General features: G+C 29.2%; 1 pseudogene; it reads left to right on the top strand.

Moving 5' to 3' along the window:
• The first annotated feature begins 459 nt into the window (after nt 1-459).
• Nucleotides 460-1,899, top strand: LOC117913217 (annotated as a pseudogene).
• Nucleotides 1,900-17,277: the final 15,378 nt, after the last annotated feature.

Consider the following 17,277-nt stretch of genomic DNA (forward strand, 5'->3'; position numbering starts at 1 on the left):
ATGGTCTTTTCGGGAATGATCAATGTCAGATAGAATCAAACCATCATTTGAATACTGCAGAGCTAGCATCATCTCCTCATCTAGAATGGGATGCTTTCATTGATGGCCTTGAAGATGAGATGATATTTGACTATGAAAATATGGAGTTTGAACCCTAGACTTACTTTTCTTTTACCGAGTTGCTGGCTTCTGATGATGGTGGCCAGTTGGATGGAATTGATGCATCGAACTGGGAAAATTTGTCATATGGAATATCACAGGATAAGATTCCTGAACAGTGTAGAATGGGTACTTCTTGTAATCAGCAACAACCTACAAATTTTGAAGAGCCAACAGTTAATATTATGCAATGCTGCATGTGTTAAAAAACAGAGCATGCCTCTAGTCTTTCTTGCCAGATCTGTGGCTTATGGATACATAGTCATTGTTCACCTTGGGTTGAGGAGTCATCTTGGGAGGATGGCTGGAGGTGCGGCAACTGCCGAGAATGGTGGTAGCCAATCTCACCTGTCAGGTTTTGGGTGGTGGTTAGCTATTCAATTTCAAGTGAGTTTCATTGCAGTGAAGTTTGTGAACCAAATCACAGTTGACAGGTTGGATAATGAAAACAAAATTATATTTTTTTTGAGAGGAAAGACCATGATGGGCAAGTTCATTCATCATCTCTATTTGTTGTAAGACATGATGATGGACCCTTGGTGAAGTTGTTTCTTCAAATTCACACCGACTCCCTCACTGGTATAAGTCCTGTGTTGATTAAGATAAGACAGCTGCTGCTCTTGACAAAATTTTGTCTCTGAAGGGTTCCGCTATACTTTATATGGCACATGGTGGGGCAAACTTTGGATTTTACAATGGTGCCAATATTGGTGCAGATGAGTTTGACTACAAGCCAAACCTTACTTCCTATGATTATGATGCACCAATTAGAGAATCTGGTGATGTGGACAATGCGAAGTTCAAAGCATTGCGAGGGGTTGCGAATCGACACAGTGCAACATCTTTTCGTTCAGTTCCTTCCAACACTAAAAAGAGAGGATATGGACCTATCCAGTTACAGAAAAACTGGATCTTTGTTTGATTTAATTGATAAAATAGATCCCATTGGTGTGGTTGAATATGAAAATCCAACTTCAATGGAGTCTGTGGGACAGATGTTTGGATTTTTATTATATACATCAGGATATGCAGAAAAAGACCAAGGCAGCAATTTGTTCATACCAAATGTGCATGATAGAGCTCAGGTTTTTATTTCATGCCCTTTTGAAGATAATAGTGGAAGACCAACATATGTAGGTACAATTGAAAGATGGTCAAATCAGAACTTAAGCCTTCCTGATACTAAATGTGCTTCCAAAATCAACTTATTTGTTTTAGTTGAAAACATGGGACGTGTAAATTATGGGTCACACTTGTTTAACCAGAAGGGTATTTTGTCTCTTGTTTATCTGGATGGAAATGTTCTGAAGAGTTGGAAGATTGTTGCAATTTTTTTCCAAAACCCTGAATGAGGTGTTAGATATCAAGCCCATCAAGGAGATTGCACATTCCAGAATCAATAAAACATCGGCCCTTATGAATATAAAAAAAATACTAAGGAGGTTTCCATAGAATTAGCACTCTATGCTGGCCGCTTTGTAGTTGATGAAACAAAAGACATTCATATCATTCAGTGGATGGGATAAAGGGATCGCATTTGTCAATGAATTCAACATAGGAAGATTTTTTTGGCCGTCAACTGGACCACAGTGCAACCTCTATGTCCCTACTCCAGTGCTTAGACATGGGGAAAATAATCTGGTCATCTTTGAATTAGAATCACCAACCTCTGAGCTTGTGGTTCACTCAGTTGATCATCCAGACTTCACATGTCGTTCAAGTAGTTTTAGCTTGCTCTGAAAACAAGTGGCCAGGTCTGTAAAAAGATAGTTCCAACTTGAATCCCCAAGGCCAAAACACAGAAAACACACGACAACCCACAGTACAATAATAGAGAATCGAATCGATACATTGATATTAGATCTTATGTAGATCTCCCACACGCATAGAAAATCTCTACACCAGCAGTGCCAATGAAGGGCTCGTGATCAGATAAGCAATATGTTTGAAAGGCATCAGGATCTTCACCCCATTCTGTAATTGATGCATGTATGGGCAGCAGGCCTGAGATCATTACTGGTCTTTATTCGAAAATATGCTAGTTAGGCGGCAGCTCCGGAAGGAACGGAATTCCTATAAGCTTCAGAAAATGAGAAACTGATTCTCATGATGATAAAACAACAAAAAATGAGTTTAATATGAAACTTACAATGGATATGAGAGCATAGAAGCTGGGATGCAGAAATCCAAAGAGGAGTTATGAGAAAGTGGATGAATTAGTTAGTCTTGAGGACCAAAATTGGAGAATGAGTAATAGCACAGTGAACGTGGGCTCTAAAACTAATATGGCCAGTTCCTTTCCAGGCTACCAACGATCTGCAGAGGTCTCCACACGAATCTGTTTCAGCAATGCAGTCTCAAGTGCACCTCCGGACCTCACTCACATAGTTGCCACCTTGGTGCACACCATCCTCCTTTTATTACTTATTTTCTTGTGAACTTACACATTTTTAATGTGGACTTCAAAATCTTTTCCATTAAATAACTCTAGTTTTCTTTAAAATCCCATCCTTAGGAGTTCATAGACTTTAAAATCCAGATTTCAACAAATCTTTTGCTGCCACCTTCCTTCGGGCATGCATTTTCACTATTTTCTTTGATTTTCAACTAATTTTCATGATTCTTGATTTTCTTAACAAGCATGAATAAACCTTTATGATTCCAAAAATAATGGGACTCATAGTATTAATTCATGCAAAAGTAAATAGGGCCTTGGTGGGGACCCAACATCCTTGATATTTTCTTCCTATTGTTTGTTCGATATTTGATTGATTATGCTTCCTCTTTGTGGAACATGAGATTATTTTGAATCTATTATTGGTCTAACCTTGTTTCTCATAGAGGCGTATTAGCTTACTATCTAGGTACGCTCCTTCTTACCTACTTTCGAGAATTTTATGGACACGTATGCTATTGATGATATCCATACTTGATGTGATCCTTAGGTGCTTAAATGTATGCTTGATTTGCTTGGATAAAACACATGTTATGTGCTATATTTCTATACTAACTTTGATGTTTTATGATAGCACTTGAGAAGCAGTTCAGGTACACACTTTGACTCTTTTTTTATCATGATTTGATTTTTTGGCTTGGCATGATAATTCTGAAATCACCTTAATCTATCTAGGTATCTTCAATCAATTAATCAATTGCCACATTTCCCTCGACTTAGTCAGTAGAAACCTTTTTAGGGCTTAGAAGGGTGCTACCTCTTAGAGGTACCTTCCCAATAGGTAACTTGATCCCCAGACCAAGACTCGGGTTTTTCAAGACTTACTTTTCCAAAACTATGAAGTCACTTCTTTAGGGTTTTCTTTCTTTTTTTATTTTCCCTTTTAAAATAAACTAAAATAAGTGGCGATTCCAACTTTTCTAAAACTAATTTTTCACCATATAAAAATGAGTCTTGCCCATTGAATGAGGACGCACGTGAAAAATGTGAGTCCACACCCTTATTAGTTGTAATTAATATTTATTATTATTATTGTTATTGTTATTATTATTATTAACTAATATTTATTTTCATTAATCCTAAGCAATAATTTTTTTTTATTAAACGTCCATACTTAAAGTATCATAATATATAAGATAACTTTAAAATATTTGTTGTAAAAAATGAGTTGTTGTTAAATATACTCTCATTTAATGTGGATAAAAAAAAATTGGGATTAAGAATAAATTAACTATTTTAACTTAATATTTAAGTCATTTTTAACTTTTAATTTTGATATTAAGTTATTTGATTAAAAATACTTAATCTACTTAATAACTTAATAAAGTTATTAAGTTGATTTACCAAATATCCTCTAAGTTATTAACTTAAAACTTATTACTTATTTTTTATTTTAGGCATTAAGGTTATTTAGTAAAATTAACTTAAAGTTTATTCTAAATCATCAAATTAATATATTTACTCTCATTAGTTATAATTACTATTTATCATCATTGATTTTAACTAATACTTATTTTCATTAATCTTAATAGTAAGTTTGTTTATTAATTATTCATGCTTAAAGCATTGTCAATACATAAAATAACCTTAAAATATTTACTATAAAAAATGAGTCATGGATGCGGAGTCATGGTTGTTAAATATATTTTCATTAGATGTGAGCAAATAAAATAAAAAATATTTGAGATTAAAAATTATTTAACTACTTTAACTTAATACTTAAATTTATTTTTAACTTTAAGTTATGATATTAAGTTATTTTATTAAATATATTTAATCTACTTAACAACTTAAATTAAATTATTAAGTCATTTTAAGTCATTAAATTGATTTACCAAACACCCTCTTAGTTTACTTTTTTTTATATATAATGGAAAGCATGCATTTTCTTTATAGAACCAAATATATATAATCACTTATATGTTTTTTTAAAATTTGTTTTAGTTTTCACCCGTTGAATTGTTTGATATTTTATTAGTCCTACACTAAAAGAGAACGTAACATAATCATGAAACTTTTATTGAAATATTTAAAATATGAAGGAAAAGAAAGGGAAAAAAAAGGTTAAAAAAGAAAGTCATAAATATTAAGACTAATGGTTTTGTAAAGTTGAAATTATTTAAAAAGAAAAAAAAAGCTTATAAAAATAATCAAAGAATAAAACACAAATTTTAAACACACTTATTCTTATTTTAAAATATAATTATAATCCTAAAGGAAAACATAGGGTGAAATGATAAAAGAATTTCGTGGCGAAAGTTTGGAGAAAAATACATTTATAAAAAAATTTATTTATTTTTTAAAATTTTTACATAAATAATCAAAGAAAAAATTTAGGAAGAATTATGTTTTGAGGTTAATGGGCCTCATAATTGGCCCAAGGTCCTCATATCCCTTATATTTGATCCCAAAACCTAATGATAGAGTTAAAGGATATTATCTTTCAAAATTTCCTAAAATGGCTTTGGTTGTCAAAAAGAAAAAACCAACCTGTGGACCCATGTTTTTCACATGCTTTCCACTCGACGGCGAGACTCGTTTTTTTTTTTTTTTTTTTTTTTGTGAAAATTTGATTTTTAGAAAAAGACTTGAAGTCGCCACTTATTTTATTTTTTTTTAAAAGGGAAAACAAAATAAGAAAGAAAATCTTATGTGACTCCTTATTTGGAAAAGACATGTTTGCAAAAACAGAATCTAGATCTGGAGATCAGGTTACTTATTAGGAAGGTACAATGGTGAGCCGTATAACTCCTCTAAGCTCAAATACGCATGACTTCTACTAAACGAATTAAGGGAATTGTGACAATTAATTAATTAATTAATTATGGATACTAAGAAAAATAATCAATATACAAATTATAGTGAAAATCAATATACACAAAAATAATGATGAAATCTAATTAGAAAAATACACAAAATAAATTACAAGAGGATTATGCAAATTGATTTATTGAATTAATTAAAAAAAATATAGTTTTTTCAAGAAATTTCAAAGGAGTTTATTAAAAAGAATTTCAAATTAATGATTTCAATGATTTGATTCAATTTCACTTGTGTTTAATTTTCAAGAAAGTTATTTACACTTATTGTATCAAAATAATTTATTACAAAATTTCAATTTGGGCATAAAAATTATTTTTACTTGCTTTACTAGAAAAGACTGAATTTTTACAATTTTACTTACAAAAGTATTTCAATTTGTTTTCATTTAAGAAAAATGACTTATACAAATTATTAAAATAAATAAATAACTTTATTTCCAAAAGAATTTTTAATTAAAAAGAAAAAATCTAAATCCTCTACTTCTAAAAATGACTTTTAATCCAATTTTAATTAAGGAAAAAGAATTAATATAAAAAAAACATTTTTTTGGACAATTTTATTAAAAAAAATTAATTTTTGGGACAACTTTATTTATAAAAAAATATTTGGACAATTTTTATAAAATAAAGAAATTTTTGGACTGTTATTATTAAAAACAATTTTTCAAATTCTATTAAAAACAATTTTTTTTTGGATTTTTATCAAAGCGTTTTTATGAATTTTATTAATAAAAAATCTTTCTTTTACTAAGAAGAATATTTTAAAATCATTAAACAAAATTTCTGATTTGTTCAATGTTCAATTTTGTACATAACAAGTGAATATACATAAACAAATATTTACAGAAACCTATAGAAATAAAATCAAATATAAGTGGGAAATCAAATATATACCAAACAAACTTACAACAAATTCAATGCTCCATTTACAGTTTTTCGAGTCTCACTTTCTTCCATGAAATTCCATACTCCACGTGTCATAAATTCGTACTCAATCAACAAAATTGTAAAATAGGTCCATGCAAAAACAAAAATAGTCCAAATGTAAATATCTAGAAATATATAAAATTCACAATAGATATTCAAGCCCAAATTCAAATATCAAATTAGTCCAACAAATTTTGTCAATCAAGATGGTCCCAAATTAGCAAATATAACCCAATAAAAATATCTCACATGGCATAAGTCCTAATCCAAAATTTCCAAATTAATAGTCAAAATATAAGCTCAATTAATCAAACTCAAAACATGATAAATTAAAATAAATTTCATTAGGCCTAAACTTAATATCTCATAATTCAAGTCTAATTTAATATAAAAACCTATATCCACAACCAAAATAAAGCCCGATTTATGTTAACCCACATCCAAACTATACCACAATATTATATCATGTCAAATTTATCAATTATAAATCCATCCAACAAATTTCATTAACAAGAAATGAACTCAAATTTAATATTAATTCACCAAAGTTTAAAATATGACAAATCAAAATAAATTCCATTAGGCCTAAATTTAATATTTCATACTTCAAGCCTAATTTAATACACAAACATAAATCCACAATTAAAACCAAACCAAAATTAATATGTAGAGCCCACATGTAATAAAAAAAAAAAAAAAGCCAATAAATTTAATTAAGCAGAACTAGATATCCAATATGCATACCTAAATCTCAAAGCCCAAACATAAGGCCCACAAACAAACACACAAGCCTAATTTTAACAACAATCACTATTAAAATCAAAGAGAAAAAAAAAACCTTAAACAATTTCAAATTTTGGAAGGATGAAAAAGTAGCAGTGAAGATAGTTGGGAATGGAAAATGGAAAATGAGAATAAAATGGAAGAAAAAATAAAATAAAATAAAATGGATGAGATGAGAAAGTGGGAGAAAGTTAAGGAAATGGAAGAATGAGGGAGTCACCGACAGGCAATGGCTCACCAACGGCGACTGGCGGTGGTCTCGCTGACAATGATGAGGGGTTGAGTTTTTGAAAATAATACTAATAATAAAGAAAATAAAAAAAATAAAGAGAAAAAAAAATTGAGAATGAGATGAAGAAGATGAGATAAGAGAATGAAAAAAAAATGTCGTTCGGGTGGAGATGTGTGAGGTGGTGGTTGTGTTGCTACAAGTAAAAGAGTTGTGGTAGGAAGAAGAATGGAAGAAGATTAGAAAAAATCCAAAAAGAAGAAAATACTAGAGAGAAGAGTGAAGGGAGTGTGGTCATGTGGCCGTGTTTGGGAAGGGTTGCAGGGAGAAGAAGAAAAAAATTGGAAGAGAAAATGAGGGTCGACTAGTGTCTTTGCCAATGGGTGGATGAAAAAAACGGGAGAAAACAAAAAGAGGAAGAATAGGGAAAATTTTCGGCCATGCGTGGGTGTTGGGTTGTGTGTAGAGTGGTCCACCAAGAAGATGAATAAAAGAGAGAGTAATAATAAGGGAAAAGTAATGGGTTAGTTGGTGTGTGGGTGTTTTGGGGAAGAGAAAAAAAAATTTGGGAAATGGAGAGTCGACTACCTTAGGAAAAGGGGGATAAGTGAAAAATAATAATAATAATAATAATAATAATAATAATAATAATAATAATAAAATAAAAAATGGAGGAAATAGGGGTATGGCCGTAAGAATGGGGGGTGTGGAAGGAGAGAGAGAGATGGTGGGTATGATTGGGGAATGTAGGAAGAGATAGGAAATAGAAAAGAGAAAAGAAAAAAAAAAGAAAAAGAAGAAAATAAAAAGAAAAAATAAAAATAAAAATAAAATAAAACAATATACAAAATAATAAAAACTAAGAATTAAATGGTAAGTGGGTCAAAAATATCACATGTAATTGGGATTTAAAATTTAAGGATAAAATTGAACTCAAAATCAACATAAAAATAAAATTATGACAAATTTTAGGGTCTACACAATCAAATTCCATACTTTTCCTTCATTCTCTCTTTTTCTTTCTCTCTTCATTCACCTCACCTTTCTTTCACATATTAATTGGTGGGATCATGTAGATTGATTCCTAATTACCTAATTAGGGAGGTGACACAATTTCCACTTATTTTTCTCGCAAAAATCATGTCCAACAAATTGAATATTTGAAATCAATTGTTAAAAATCATTATTGCTAAATGTACTTTTTAAGTGAAAATTTTTTAAACACCTCATAAAATTTTATTTTTTTTCATACTTGCAAAATATATAATTAATATCTTTTAAACACCCTAGAAATTTTTTTTTTCCTACTTACAAAATCATATACATGTTGTACATTATTTCTCATATATATTAAGCAAATTTTAAACATCTCATAAAATATTATTATTCTTTTTTTTTTTTTGTTATCTAACTTACAAATTATATATATATAAAAGCTATTTTTATATATAAATATCTTTAAGGTGATAGACAATTATTTGAATATTTTTTCTATTTTATGGACATCACATAGACATTGTTTTAATCGATTATTTTGTAACATGACCATTTTTTAATTAATGGTGATAATTAATTTTGATTGAATAATGTATTATAATTTAATAATTTAAAAATATTAAAATACTCTTCTAAATCTAAAATTGATGTTAAATGTCCCCCATCCTTGGCAAAGGGAAATGAGCGATTGAGTTTTTAAAAATTAGTTGAATTCCTTAAAGGAAAGTAGCCTTGTACAACCTTGTACAGTTAGTACATTTACCTTGTACACTTAGTGTAAATACATTGTATACCTGCACAAATTACTTAGACCTAAAATACAATGTGTGCATATGGGTAGATTAACCATATTTCCATTGTCATATATGAGGGGAAAAGGAAAAAATTGAACTCAATTTATGTTCCCATTTATTATTAATGGGGGTAGGTAATCAAATGAACATGTACGAAGTCAAAAAAATGTATGAGTTAAGTGTGTCATCAAGCAATATGTCTATGGAATGTCCCTTATCCTTGGCAAAGGGAAATGAGCAAGTGAGCATTTAAAAACCAGTTGAATTCCTTCAAGGAAGGTAGTCTTGTACACCCTTGTATAGTCGGTACATTTACCATATACAATTAGTATAAATACCTTATACACCTGCACAAATTCCATAGACCTAGAATGCATTGTGTGCATATGAATGAGTTAACCATATTTCTATTGTCTCAAGGAAAATGGGAAAAATCGAATTCAATTTATGTTCTTATTCATCATTAGTGGGGTAGGTTATCGAATAAATATGTACGATGTCATGCATAGGATGATTCTGTCATCAAGCAATGTCATTAAGAAATTTTGATATTATCATTGATATTACGATATTATATATTATTTATTTTTTATCAATAATATTTCATATTTAAATTAGAAAGTAATTTATTTTAATAGATCAAAATATGCACAATTAATCTATTACTTAGTTAAATATGAATATATTAGAAATTTTTATTACATAAAAAAAGAACTAATAGAGGAAATAAAATTAAAAAGAGTAATAAATATATATATAATTTAGTTATTTAATTATTTTTCATGGAAAAGATAGTAACATAAAAAAAACACATAATTGGTCAATTCCTTTGTTTAATTGTGAGCATATTATATTTTTTATTTTATTATTAAAATAACTAATGGAAAAATTAAAAAATAATAATTAATAAATGAAATTGAATTCTTTTTATTATTTTCATATAAAAAAAAAGTAGTAAACAAGGTTTTCAATTTTCATTTTAAAAATAGTTTTCATTTTTTAATTAAACATATTTTCAACAAGAGACAATTTATACATATAAAAGAAAAGAAAATAGTCAATATGTTTATTTTAAATAGTGTTTTAATTATCAAATTACTTACTTTTAGTAAAAGATAGTTTTTATTCATTTAAATTAATATATTTTAAAAAAAGTATTTTTCAAAATATTTTTTGAATCATTAATGTAATTTTTTATTTATAATTTAAAAATAGAAAATAATGTTGATTTTCAATTATTTATAAAAGAATTTAAAAAACAATGATAAATCCAAAAACAGTTAAATAAGGGAGAGTAATGGAATAAAGACAAAAATGATATGTCTCACAAACACCACATGAGTCAGAACAATTTATCATGTGGTAAGTCAAAAAGGTATTTTTGTCTATTATTATTTTATATCATTGTCATCAATTATACGTAATAGGAGGACTGCCAATTATCAGGACCAATTAGTCTAAAAACAGATTTCTCCTAAAAATTTATATAATTCTTTTTTTTTTCATTCCTTATATTCTATCATTTCTAAGTTTTTTTTTCCTTGAAAAATAACTTAGGAGGAAATGCTATAAAATATATATATATCGTAGTGAAAGTTTGGAAGAAATACATTTATCTAAAATTTAATTTAATTTTTAAAAAAATTTCATAAATAATCAAAGAAAAAATTTATAACTCTACCTGCTTTTATTATTTTTTTCTTTCCATATATTCTATCCTTTCTAGGTTTTTTTCCTTGAAAATTAACATAGGAGGAAATGCTATAAAAGAATTTCGTGGTGAAAGTTTGGGGAAAACACATTTATAAAAAAATTTAATTTAATTTTTAAAAATTTTCCATAAATAATCAAAAAAAAAAATTGTGACTCTACTTTTTTTTTTCTTTATATTCTGTCATTTCCATGTTTTTTTTGTCAAATTTTCAAGGATATCTTATACAAATGTATCTCAGTGATTCAATACTCAATTCTACATCTTTCTTGACACCAATTGCTTATATTGGAGTTAAAAATAAATAAAATAAATAAATAAAAAACAATGAACTATTACTTACTCAAATGTTTAAGTTGAAAAGAGTCATGCTTTCCATTTGTATTGAAAAGACATGACTATGTTTCCCCCTTTGTTATGTTGTCCTCATGTCTCTCACTTAGTAATTCTAATTTTTTATAATGTTAGCTTTTACATATGACAGTCAAATCTATTTTTCATGTTAGACCAAGGTCACCAAGCTTGATTATCATTTTGTTCTTGAAAATGTTGCTCTTAACTATCTTGTCATAAGATCTACTTTTTTTTTGGCATTAACTAGTAGATATTTTTACCTAGGCCTTGTCATACAATGCTTTCCATGAAATCCGCTCCAATTTGGGGCTTATGGTAATCATCATCATCCAATATTAGCAATATCTCAATTTGATATAAAAGTTATGAAATAGTAGTACTAATACAATATCAATGGTATCTCAATTTTGTGTTTTTATTTTTTGGCCATTAAAACAAAAAATTTAGTTCTTAAAACTCTTTAACTTTCATTAAAAGGGGACATAACATATAATTGAAGAAAACTATTAGCTTAATCATTTTCTTCATCATCATTACGAAAGATTAGGTTTGCTCCTTTCGACAATGTGCAAGTTGGTAAAGATATCCCAAGTCCTAAGATCATGAAATTTGAGCTTTTATGATATCTTTAGGTAACATAAGCAAAGAAACATTCACTATTTGTTTGAATATTGAAAATTTTAATAAAAAGTGCAAGAGAAAGAATTGATGGGAAAAATTAAAGCCAAAATGCAATAAAAGAGGATAGAAAAAAAATATATTTAAATTTAATATTTGTTTACATTATTTTTCAAATTTGTTTCTCTTTTTTTCTATAAATTAAAGATTTTTTTTTAAAAAAAATTAAATAATTTTTATTGTATTGACAGTTTCTCTTTGTTTTTATTAAGGATGATAATACCAACAGCTCCTAAGCCTAACTTCGAAAGTAGAGTGCATTGTTTGCTAGCTAGCATGTATCAATTAAATTAACATATATTATAAAATAACCTTATAATTGCCCTCCATTAACTCATTTCTTACAAACCAAAAATATTAAAATATGTTTTACTATGGGGAAAAAAGAAATTATTGTAAGATGTCATTTTATCAAGGTTGAAAAAAAAACAAAAACAAAACATTCTTTCATGTTGCAATAGCACCGTTTTTTTTTTCTTTTATCCTTTTTGGAGAACCAAATAAATACCAAACAACATCATTTTGCACAACAAACACTTCTTCTTTACATTACCCCAATTTGTGAAATTGGATTCCTAATTGTGGAAATTGCAACACTTGATATTCAAATATGTAGTATATAGTTTAAGCACTGCTATTATTGTACAAAAAGTCTCACATCTAACCCATCCTATATTAAACTTGAGAGTTATTGATGCCTTATAGTTAAATAAAAAATAATAATTGATTGTTTTTTCTTTAGTGCTCCATGTGTTGATTTATGTTTACATTAGCCACTAAAATGCTTTATAAGGAATGAGCCCCTAATAGCAAGTCATGATATAACAAAGTTAGACTTGACCTTCCATTTTCTTTCTTTTGTATGCATTGATATTTATTTGAGCATTCAAACTCATATCACTTGCATTGCACATGACTTCGATGCATTAGGAGTTATACAAAAGATATGAGTCATAGGTTTCCTTAAATAGATAAGTAGTTCAAAGTCAGTTCATGGATTTGGACAATTTAGTAGAGACTATAATGTGCTACCTCCTAATTGGAGGAATAACTTATCTTGGCCATTAGGATAGGTTTTCCATGGTTAGTGCACTAACATGTATGGTTACACATTGGATAAAACCTATAGTAAATCATAATGTAAAGCTATCAAGTTGTCATGATTCACCAAGCTACTAAATTGCATGGACTCTCAACCTTGAGAGGATATTAAGCTTGTGTTGAAATCAATATATGGTTTTAACCTATGGGTGAGACACTAATAAGTCATATATTCCCTTCAGATTGAGTCACTATTGATGGAAGTTGGTGACAAAAATATTCTCAGTAGAGACATCATGATATCTCATGAGTTTAAGACAACAAATTCCTTTAGGTGATCCAAAGGACATGTGATTGTGAAATTTGTGGTTATAGTAATTCCTTAAGTATAATTGGACATTTGCTCTTTATTAGCCAAATTATGCTAGTGGATCACATAATAAGAGGATATATAATTCAAGGATTGGAGAGAATCTTGATGGGCTGATAGCACTACCCTATTAGATTACAAACATCAATTCATAGAGAGTTTGCATGCAATGAATAATAAGTCACAAACTCAAACTTTAGCTCGTTGTAATTTCACAAGATAATATAGTGTAGTTAACTCTCTTTTGTGGAGTATTGAGTCAACTTCATTATTGGATTCTAAAGGAGTCAACATCTTCCTATAAGTCTCAATGGTCCCCGCTTGAGCTTCTAGTTCATGATGACATGTTTTGAGGGTATTTTAGACATGTAAGTCATAAGCGTGCATAAGGGCGTTTTGGTAGAAACATAAAGTTGTACTAAATCTCTTATAAATAGTCTTTCTAGATTAAGCTAACTAATTAATTGGAGACCATTAGAACTAATTAATTAATTAGGATCCAAGTGAGTTGGATCAGGTAACCTAAGCTTGTTTTAGACTAAAGTCACTTAAGCTCATGGGGACTCTAATATAAATCGCCTTAAGGGTTAGAGTTTCAATTCTTCCTACTCTATTTTGTGAAATTCCAAAGAAATGACCCTAGCTACCCTTCTAGGAGAAAGAAAAGGTCACCCTTCTTTTGTGTCAGGTTCTATGGGGAGAGAGATTGGGTGAAAAATTGTTAGGTAGACAAGTTTTACCATGAGAACTACGGCTTTTGACATCTTTATTGGATGAAATTCAATTTGGGAACATCCAGGTCACAAATATGAGTTCTAACCTCTAGATTTAGCATTTTATGGTTTTCATAATCATAGGTTTTTGCTACGTTAGATCTAGAGAAACCTAAGATAGATGTATGCACCTTACGAGATCTAGGGCCACATAGAAAAAAGCAATCTAAAGTTCTTAACATTCTCATCATCTTTGAATTAAATAAATACTTAAAATCTAAATATCTACCATAATTAAAGTCCACACATATGATAAATTCTATAGACCCAAATAGGTATTATATTTATAACTTCTTTATAGATCTTATTAATGTTGTGAGAATTGTTTCTAACAAAACATCAGTCACATTCAAGGTAACTTACTTTTTTCTTGGCTCCAAACAGATGATTGAATAAAGAGTTACTCCACATATGTACGAGAAATATTTATTTATTTATAAATGTGAAAAGTGTTAACCTTGTGAAAGGTGTAGTCCCTACCTAATCATCCTAAGTTAGAACATCCAAGGTCATAGCTCAACATCCATGTTGAACCTATAACATTCAAATGTAAGGTTTGATGAGGATTTGGGACTAAGTGTTGACCTAAATCATAATAGTGATAGATGAAATAATGGTGATAAGGGCAATGATAACAATAAAGAAAATAGAGTTGATTTTTGTAGTAAGAATAAGGATGAGGAATTTAGATTTAGTGATGAAAATGATATTGATGAATGAAAATAAGTTGGTAATGTAGGAAAGGAACCCTTAATCTTTTTATGATGAGTTTGATCATAATAATGGTTGTAATAGAAAACTATACTATAATGATGATCTTTCTAGGTATGAATTTAATTATAAATAAGTTATTAATAGTATGATATGACTTAGAGAAGGGCATAAGAGGTGCAACATTTAGTGTTAATAAGGGTTGGAAGATTACATTGAAAAATGAGCAATCGTTATTAATATTTATTCCTTTAAGATGCCTTAAGATATTATGTGACAAGGATTTGAAATAAAGAGAGTGATGAATGAAAGAACAAGATTACATGCTAAATGTGTAATGGACAATTATCCATGGAGGATTCCTGTATCCCCCAACTATAAATAAACTTAAAACCCTTGTCTCATAACATTCTTATGTGAAGATTGTGGGGAATAAAAATGTCACCTCTATATGGGTAATTAAGAAATTAAATAGGAGGCTTCTAGCAAATTTGAAGATGAAATTACATGGGAAGAGAGAAGAAATTAAGGAAAAATTTTGTATTGAACCAAGAAAAATATAGCTCTATAAGGCTAGAAGCTATGCTACAAATAAAAATAAAGGAAACCATGAAGTGTCATACAATAAACTCTTGACATATGTTAAGATTGTGAGAAAGAATTGATCTTAAAGTTTACTTAAGATTAGGGTTAATAGGATATCTCTTCAGGTTGACTCTATATATAAAAGGATATTTATATCACTTGAAGCTATAAAATCAATATTTATTTATGGGTGCAAGTCATTCATTAGGTTGGATAGGTGTCATTTCAAAGGTGGACAAGGTTGCACACTATCTCAACAATCACTTCTCACTTTTTCATGCATTACTTTGAGTGAAACTTCATTAGTTGGGGTCTTGTTGCTGTTCTTATTGTTGTTATTGTTGTTGTTGTTTCATTATTATTATTATTATAGAAGTTAAGAATTGGAAATTAAAGAAAATTTAAAAATTAAAATTTGAGAATTAAAAATTAAAAATTAAAGACTAAAAATTAAGATTTAGAAGCATAAATTAAAATTAGAATGAATATCAAAACGAAACTTGAAATGAAAACTAAAACAAGAGAATATATGTATTCATGTGTCACATTTATTTTTATGGTAGAGTAATGGAAATTAAAATCAAAATTAAGATGAAATTAAGAAAAAGTAGTAGCTAGCTAAAAGATTGAATGAGAACAGCTTCAATGCAAGGTCAAAATGAATATTAGAGAATACATGGTAGTGTACCCATGTCTAACAAACTAGAATAAAATTAAGGGTTTACAAAGACTTATGATTAAATATTTAGTAGAGGATTATTTACTGGGATTTATGTTCCTCCAATTGCAAATTGAGTTATTTTCATGATTAAGACCCTTGTTAATGAGCATACTTATGTTAAAACTAGGAGAAATAAAAATGTCACCTTTACATAGATGGTTGAAAAATTAACTAGAAGGCTTCTAAGCATATTTAAAGATGAAATTAAATAAGATGAAGCAAAAACTTAGGGAAAAGTTGGATATTGAACCTAATGGTTCAAGGGTCTAACAAAAAGCAAATTCGACCTAACCCAAACAAACAAATAAAAAATAAGACAAATAAAAAAGGGTACTTATCGAATTGATTAGATAAGATGTGATAGTGCATTGTCCTTAAAGTAGATCTGCCTTCTTTGGGGTTTCAACCTCAATACATTAGGGAACTAGCATTCTACCTCTAGGATTCAATAACCTAGAAACCTTGCCTTAGGTGCACAACTTTGACAAGGAGAGTACAACTTCAAATTCTTTGAATATAATTCCTTTGATTAAGGAAAAAATGAGAGGGTTGTAGAATGATTGGGAAGTTGCAATTGGCTTACAACATTGCCTCATATATAGTATGGCAGGATGTAACAAAGGCCTTTCACGCAACAAAGATTGGTTGTGAGTGCAACACTGGATATCAGCAAGGAGTGTAATGTAACATGTTGTATAGTAGTAGGCCTAAAGTGCAGTGGGCACTAGTGGGTGCAACCTTAGGAGAATGGTAGGAGTAGTGTGGGCACTATAACAATGGATGCAACGGTGCAAGAGAGTAGCATATCAAAAGGGTAGCAAAAGATCGATATCGGGAGAGAAAAAGAGAAGTAGTAGCAATGGATTGACCTCGGGTATGGCAGTATGTTGATTAATTTAAAGGGAACCCCTCTAATGTCATGGGTTAAAAGGAAATAAAAGGAAATAGAAAGTATATTTACAACTTTATGCATAAGAAAATAAGGAGAGGCAAGGCTTTTATAGGAAGAGTCCTAATGGGACTCTTTTATGACAGTTGAATGTTCACAATAAAAAAAATTAATTCAATAATTAACATGTTCACAAGACACGTTCTCCTTACCCTTTCAATAAGAACACATTCTCATGAACTAGTCCTGGACTCCAACGAATGGAAAACCCAATCAAGA

Source organism: Vitis riparia, chromosome 4 (genome assembly GCF_004353265.1).
Source record: "Vitis riparia cultivar Riparia Gloire de Montpellier isolate 1030 chromosome 4, EGFV_Vit.rip_1.0, whole genome shotgun sequence".
NCBI lineage: Eukaryota > Viridiplantae > Streptophyta > Magnoliopsida > Vitales > Vitaceae > Vitis > Vitis riparia.